At 40.2% G+C, this 8,425-nt stretch overlaps 1 long non-coding RNA gene across 1 annotated transcript; it reads left to right on the top strand.

Moving 5' to 3' along the window:
• The first annotated feature begins 2,237 nt into the window (after positions 1–2,237).
• On the top strand, positions 2,238–4,632 carry LOC128613732 (uncharacterized). The gene is made up of 3 exons (XR_008386930.1): positions 2,238–2,367; positions 4,095–4,179; positions 4,316–4,632. It is a non-coding gene; the product is annotated as an uncharacterized LOC128613732 (long non-coding RNA).
• The last annotated feature ends 3,793 nt before the right edge of the window (positions 4,633–8,425 follow it).

The raw sequence follows: 8,425 nt of genomic DNA, 5'->3' as shown, positions 1-8,425 counted from the left end.
CATTTGATTATTTATTGTATAATGAACATGTAATGTTAAAGATTTAAACTTATTAATACAATTAATAAGACTAAACGTTTGCATCTCCTCGGTCATGGGATGATATCAGGGGGGGAGAAGAACTGATGTCCTTTCCTTTTTCCTGAATTTCTTTGCCTTCATTTCATCCTAAGGGGATCACCTGTATCTTATGTACGTAATTGTCGTCTTTTTTTCAGGACACGCAGGATATTGTGAGTCTCCTCAGCAAAAGCCCCAAAAATTGCGTGATTGCACTGCAGCAAAATCTCGAGACCACCGCCGATCTGTTCGCTGCGCTTAATCAGATGCACGACGTCACAATGCATATACAAGGTAGGCATTACAGAAACGCGTCTAATCACTGTGTCACCTTTACATCTAATACGTCGTTAACACTATTTTGAAATACGTGATATGCTTTCTTTCTTCTGAAGATAAGACTAAAAACCTTTCATACATTTCCGTCCACTCAGGCCAGACTGTCGGGGATCAGCACTGGGCCCACTGCAGCCGTTTTGTCTTTCACACTTCATGCCATCTGTCGTCGTTACTGGATCGCGCCGGAGAGAAAGTGTTCCCTCACCCCGAGGACCTCAATCTGGCCAAGAACACGGTGAACCTGATGCTGAAGAAGGCTGAGGCATTGACCAGCACTCACCCAGTGCAGAGGTCAGAATTCTGAGTTATCTACAAACAATTGATTATCCAATGAACCAATAAAGAACGCGTGAAAAAAAAAAACAAAAACAAGTAGCGGGAGAATTTAGCTCCATTTAAATTCTAGGTTCTAGATAGTAAGAAAATAAATAACAGAAATGTGGAGTTTGTATTCAAAAATGTATTCATTATACATAAATTCTTAGAAAAGGGAGTTCTTTGAGGGTTCTTTGGGCTCTTATCTTGAAGCAGCGTAACTTTACAATAGTTGTACAACAAAAAAAAACAACATTTTAGTCGATTTCTGTGTCTATTTTCTTTTCTCTTCTCTCTTACAGCCATTTTCTTTCTTCTTCATTGCTCTTCACTCATTTATTTGATGTTTCCTGAACACTTTTGTTTGGTTGATTTCTTTAAATACGGTATCTCACAAAAGTGAGTACACCCCTCACATTTTTGTAAATATTTGATTATATCTTTTCATGTGACAACACTGAAGAAATGACACTTTGCTACAATGTAAAGTAGTGAGTGTACAGCTTGTGTAACAGTGTAAATTTGCTGTCTCCTCAAAAACTCAACACACAGCCATTAATGTCTAAACCGCTGGCAAGAAACGTGAGTACACCCCTAAGTGAAATGCATGATAACACATCTCCAAGAAGACCACTGCCTTGCTAAAGAAGCTGAGGGTGAAGGTAATGGACTGGCCAAGCATGTCTCCAGACCTAAACCGTATTGAGCATCTATGGGGCATCCTCAAACGGAAGGTGGAGGAGCACAAGGTCTCTAACATCCACCAGCTCCGTGATGTCATCATGGAGGAGTGGAAGAGGACTCCAGTGGCAACCTGTGAAGCTCTGGTGAACTCCATGCCCAAGAGGGTTAAGGCAGGGCTGGAAAATAATGGTGGCCACACAAAATATTGACACTTTGGGCCCAATTTGGACATTTTCACTTAGGGGTGTACTCACTTTTGTGAGATACTGTATTTGTCAAGGGGTACGTGTTATGCCCTGAAACACTTTACTAGAGTATTTATCACACAAATGAGCAAGAAATAGAATAATTAAGGACAGATTTTTTTTAAATCCTCTTGGCTCAAAACATTGCTCTAATGGTCTAAAGGTCTGTCGCCTGCCAAAAAGTGTTCTCGTTTCATCAGTAATAAAAAATCAAATGCAGTAATGCCTCAAATAGGAATTCAGTTTGTTTACGAGCGTTATTTCAGTTTTAACCCATAAATCGCCGACGACTGTGGTACGCTACACTCCTTTCCAGTTAGTTTCACTGTAGATCCTGACAAATAAAGATAACCATAACAAGCTAAGAATTTAATGTGTTAAATGAAGTATTTTGGACTAGTAATAAACCAAATAATAAAAATTGGATTAAATAAAACCTCTTTGGGAGACTTTTGTACTAGTTATCACTTTTATTTACTCCCCCCCTCATTCATTTTTCATTTTCAGCTTTGTGCCTGTGCAAGAGAAGAAGAAAAAAACCGGCTGCAAGCTGCCCTGGTGGTTTGTCTTTATCGGCTGGGGTCTTCTCGTTGCCATAAGCGGCATCTCGACCTTCTTCACCTTGCTCTACGGCTTTCAGTACGGGAAGGAGTCCTCCATTAAATGGGTCATCACCCTGTCGCTGTCCATGTTCCAGAGCATCTTCATCATCCAACCTCTGAAGGTGAACATGAATGCTTTGGTCACTCATCAACTAACACCATCAGTACATGCAGTAATGCCATCAGTACATCAGTAATGACATCAGTACATCAGTAATGCTATCAGTACATGCAGTAATGACATCAGTACATCAGTAATGACATCAGTAATGACATCAGTACATCAGTAATGCTATCAGTACATGCAGTAATGACATCAGTACATCAGTAATGACATCAGTACATCAGTAATGCTATCAGTACATGCAGTAATGACATCAGTACATCAGTAATGACATCAGTAATGACATCAGTACATCAGTAATGACATCAGTACATCAGTAATGCTATCACTACATGTAGTAATGACATCAGTACATCAGTAATGACATCAGTAATGACATCAGTACAACAGTAATGCTATCAGTACATGCAGTAATGACATCAGTACATCAGTAATGACATCAGTACATCAGTAATGCTATCAGTACATGCAGTAATTCTATCAGTACATCGGTAATGACATCAGTACATCAGTAATGCTATCAGTACATGCAGTAATGACATCAGTACATCAGTAATGACATCAGTACACCAGCAATTACATCAGTACATCAGTAATGCTATCAGTACATGCAGTAATGACATCAGTACATCAGTAATGACATCAGTAATGACATCAGTACATCAGTAATGCTATCAGTACATGCAGTAATGACATCAGTACATCAGTAATGACATCAGTACATCAGTAATGCTATCAGTACATGCAGTAATGACATCAGTACATCAGTAATGACATCAGTAATGACATCAGTACATCAGTAATGACATCAGTACATCAGTAATGCTATCACTACATGTAGTAATGACATCAGTACATCAGTAATGACATCAGTAATGACATCAGTACAACAGTAATGCTATCAGTACATGCAGTAATGACATCAGTACATCAGTAATGACATCAGTACATCAGTAATGCTATCAGTACATGCAGTAATGCTATCAGTACATCGGTAATGACATCAGTACATCAGTAATGCTATCAGTACATGCAGTAATGACATCAGTACATCAGTAATGACATCAGTACACCAGCAATTACATCAGTACATCAGTAATGCTATCAGTACATGCAGTAATGACATCAGTACATCAGTAATGACATCAGTACATCAGTAATGCTATCAATACAGCAGTAATGACATCAGTACATCGGTAATGCTATCAGTACATGCAGTAATGACATCAGTACATCAGTAATGCCATCAGTGCATGCAGTAATGACATCAGTACATAAGTAATGCGATCAGTACATCAGTACATGCAGTAATGACATCAGTACATGCAGTAATGACTTCAGTACATCAGTAATGCGATCAGTACATGCAGTAATGACATCAGTACATTAGTAATGCTTTCAATACATAATATCAGTGATATCATGATATCAGTATGATAGTGATATCAGTACCTCAGTAATGGCATTAGTACATGAAGTAATGATCAGTAATGACCTCAGTATTGATGTAGTAATAACATCAGTCCAAGCAGTAATGAAATCAGTATTATACAATAATAACACTAGTACATGCAGTAATATCACTCCAAGCAGTAATGACACCATTACATGCAGTAATGGCATTAGTACATGCAATCATGACATCACGACATCACTAGACATCAGTATGTGCAGTGTGTTGATATGGAGCATGTTGTAACTCATGGATGCTGGTTGAAATTACAGGTTGTTGGTCTGGCCATCTTCCTCGCTCTCATCCTGAGGCCGGTGGCAGTCGAGGACAACCAGGAGGTTGAGATTTTGCTAGACGGTAGGAACTAAAGCAGAGTGCATGCAACTCAGCATATTTTTGATGACTTGGTTTATTAAGAATAGCAGGTTTGGCTTCTGATATTTATTAATGTCTTATTAAGAGTCATATTAATGGATCATGTTTATTTTTGCAGAACAACGTGAAAAATGCGAGTCATACTGCGGACGCCACATGCACTGATGGTTCTGAGTAAAGTCCGGCACTCGGACGAGTAGACGGATCCTCTTTGATAATGTGATTTTGACCAATGCAAAAATCCTAAACTGACTCTTGATGTAAACAACAATCACGGTGGAGGTTTTATCTTTTGTATCATAAATGTGTACTATATGTATCTTTATTTTCCTAATAAAAACCCATAATGCATGCAAAAGTGCAGTGCAACCTGTAAGTAACTATAAAGTGACACAACGTGCACACAGGATTTGAAATAAATAACTTAAGCGGTCAAAGTGCAACGTCATCTTTAAGGTATTTACGTCCAAATTGGAGCCATATTTAATTCCATAGCCCTCTGCACTAAAATAAATCGAGTCACTGGTGAATTGCTTACAGAGTGCGCTGATTTTTGCAATTTATTTACAATATATAGTCTTAGTAAAACTTTAACAACTGTGCATTTTATTATATGATTAGCATTAGAATGTGTAAAAAAAATAATAATAATAATAATAATTAACCACCATCACAGCTTTGTGGGAATGTCAAAGTGGAAAAAGTGGTCTGGTTTTCCATTTCAGAGCGTTGGGTGTAAGTGTAAATATATCCTTATTCATATGTTTATTTCAGTCATCCTAAAATCCAAGAGAAATTGACACATTACCAGATCAGTTTAATTTCCTTCTCTATTTGATTGTTCATGTATCTTTATGGAAATTCTGGAATAAATGGCTTCTCATATCTTATTTTGAGTCGAAATCTCACAGTGTGTTACATACTTTACATACCTGTAGGTTTATTTATTTATTTGTTTGTTGCGTGGGGACAAGTTAGTTCTTAGATAAGTGTTCGCAGAAGTTTTTTGAAGATAGTGACGGATTCTGCTGTCCAGATTGAGGTTGGAAGTTCATTCCACCACTGAGGGATTGTCAGTATGAAGGCCCTGGAAAGGGACCTCATGCCTCACTTAATAGGTATTACCAGGCATCGGTCGTCGATTGGCAACTGATAGCAGGTTGCGTGAGGGAACATAAACCTCAAGGAGAGTGTTGAAGTAAGGGGGTGCTGTTCCAGACAAGGTCTTGTTTGTCAGCATCAAAGCCTTGAATTTGATGCGGGCGGCTACAGGTAGCCAGTGGAGGGAGACGAAGCTGGATGCGACATGGGTTCTTTTGGGCTGGTTGAAAGCAAGGCGTGCTGCAGCATTCTGAATCATCTGAAGGTGTTTGATGGAGCTGTCTGGGAGGCCTGGGATTAGTGTGTTGCAGTAGACCAGTTTTGAGATAACAAGAGTTTGAATTAATAGCTATGTGGCCTGATCAGTGAGCTAAGGTCCTATTTTCTTGTACACAGGACTGTGCAGTTGTAGAAACGTGGTCTGTAAAGTTCAAGTGGTCATCAAAACACAACCCAAGGTTTCTGGCTGTCATGGTTGGTTTAGTGTTGTTGAGCCTAGCTGTACGGTGAGGTTGTGGTTGATTGAGGTGCAGGCAGGGATATCGAGAAGGTCCATTTTTGCCAAGCTGAGCTTAAGGTAGCGTTCCTTCATCCAGTCCGAGATGTCAGACAGGCAGGCAGAGATGTGTGCTGAGATGGATGGCCTGAAAACGGTGAGAAGGGATAGGGTCTAGAGGACAGGTTGTAGGATGGCTAGAGAGCTTGGAGATATCAGTCTCCCTGAGATTGGAGAAGGAGGCGAGTTGAGAGTTGCATGTAGGAGGAGCCTGTCTATGGGTGTCTGGGGTGGAGAATTGGTTCCTGATTGTCACCTTGTTGGAAAAGAAAGTGGCAAAGTCATTTGCAGTCAGAGAAGTTGGGGAAGGGGGAGGAGGTGGAGTGTTAGTAGAGCTGCCAATCTTTCCCTTGTAGTATGCAGCTTTAGTGGTAAACATACCATGGGAAAAGGAGGAGAGAATAATTTGGTAATTGGTTAGGTCAGTCGGATCATTTGATTTACGCCATTTCCTTTCTGCTGCCCTGAGCTTGGTCCGGTCGTTACAAAGAGCCAAGGGCTAAGGGGTGACGTGCAAGCTGGCCTGGAGGTTTGGAGGCAGATGATGTCAGGGGACGTTTGAGTCATGTTTAAGTCCAGTGAGGAGAGGTGGTTATTACAGGGAAATGAGGTGGCAACAATGGAGGAAAAGTGTGTGGGGGAAAGGGAGCCAAGATTGTAAAGAAAGAAGATTAGAGGTGGAGGCAGTGAGAGGGGTGAGGGGAGAGAAATAGAGAACTGGATAAAGAACTGGTCAGAGGTGTAGAGAGGAGTCATAAGAAGATTTTGTGTGGTGCAGTTACACGTGAGGATGAGGTCCAACTGTTTGCCGGCTTTGTGAGTTGCTAAGGTTAGGATCTGCTTCAGGTCAAATGTGGGAAGGAGAGCAAGAAAGTCAGATGTATGCAGTTTGTCTAGGTGGATATCAAAGTCACCAAGGACCACAAGAGGAGTTCCATCATCCAGAATGGTGGACCAGGCTCTTTACTGAACTTGCCCAGTTGACCTGGAGGACGATATATAACGATAAAGTGCAGTTTGGCCCGGTCAGTAATGGCTGCAGCCTGAACTTCAAAGGAAGTGTTAGAGCAAGGGGGAGACAGATGTAAATTTCCATGTTTGAGGGGGTAGGAGAAGTTGAAATTGGACACTTTGGCAGCAGGTGTTGCAGTGTTCCCTATTCGAAGCCAGGTCTCAGTCAGAGCCAGTACACTGCGATAGGAGTGGGTGGCAAAGGCAGGAATGAAATCAGCCTTGTTGACAGCTGATTGGCAGTTCCATAACCATAACCCAATCAAGAACAAGGAGTCTAGTGTGGCCACCTGCACAGAGCGTAGGTTATCTAAATTGCGTACTTTTCTATGAGTGTGTCATGCAGCAGGGATGAACTTATGACACGTTAGCAAGTTAACAGATAAAGAGTGGGAGAAAAAGTGTAGCGAGAGGAAGAAAGTGCTGAAGTGTCTTATCGGTGTCCTTGCTTGGTGGACTCGTAAAAGACTGTCGTGGTTTGAACCAACAATAGAGTTTAGCTTTAATAAAGGATTCGGTCACTTTAGATTTATTCAGCTTAGATTTGAGTTGTCCTGCAGCGCTTGATTTTAACCATGACTTAACAAAACCAATGACTAAAACATTAACCTTTCGATTACAACCTTGACCCTGGATTAATTCTTGTCACGTCTGAAACTATTCCCTATACAGTGCATTATTGGAACAAAATTTAGAATAGACTAAAAAGCCAAAAACAATATCGTTTAACAATGATAATAATTATTGATCATGGTGAAATTTTCTATAAAAAGACATTCATTTAACATTTAAGGAAAGAGTCTCCATCGTCAGCGGTTTGTAATAGTCGGTATGTTTCGGCCGTGGGAGATCTTCTGGACAGAGGGGTTTCTTGCTGCTTGCTGTGTTTCGTATGCCACGTCCAATGATGATGTCACCAACTTTACTGTAGGAACAGATTCAGTGAGACCGCTACTAGAAATGTAATCGTACGTGGTGAACAAACACTAGCAGAGTGATACACACAGTGAAACATCCCAATGCGGTTATACTAAATATAAGCACTCTTGGAACGCTCGTCCAATCAGATAAGCGAAACTGAGTTAATTGTTGTACAATTGTAATTATAAACTGAAAAAAGTACGACACGTCATTCTTTATTAAAGGAAGATCGCAACTGTTGGCATGTTGCTGAGGTGTAAAAGCAATAAAACATTTCAGGACATGCTGTTAGAGGCAAATAAACAACTTCTGAATGGTACACATCACACTACACACCACTGCGTTTTATTCAGTACTTAATGCAGTAAACACAGCTATAGGACATTAATGTAAAGCGGCTGTGATGCTCTTAAATTATAATAAAAAGCTGCTACTGCTTATCCAAAGCACTTTGAGGTTAGACTGTAACTAAGCCGTAGTTAAAAGTTAGCACACCCTCTGGTGAAGACTTTGAGAATGTAATGTTGGCATGTGATGTTATTTTTTTTTTTTTTACAAAGTGTACCGCGGTAAATACACGTGGAATTAAAATCAGGTGACATGCCGTTAATGAAGAAACGTACCTTACAAATACATTGC

This window comes from Ictalurus furcatus, chromosome 10 (genome assembly GCF_023375685.1).
Source record: "Ictalurus furcatus strain D&B chromosome 10, Billie_1.0, whole genome shotgun sequence".
NCBI lineage: Eukaryota > Metazoa > Chordata > Actinopteri > Siluriformes > Ictaluridae > Ictalurus > Ictalurus furcatus.
Note: the sequence above shows the minus strand (reverse complement) of the source record. Positions and strands in the feature narration are given on the sequence as shown.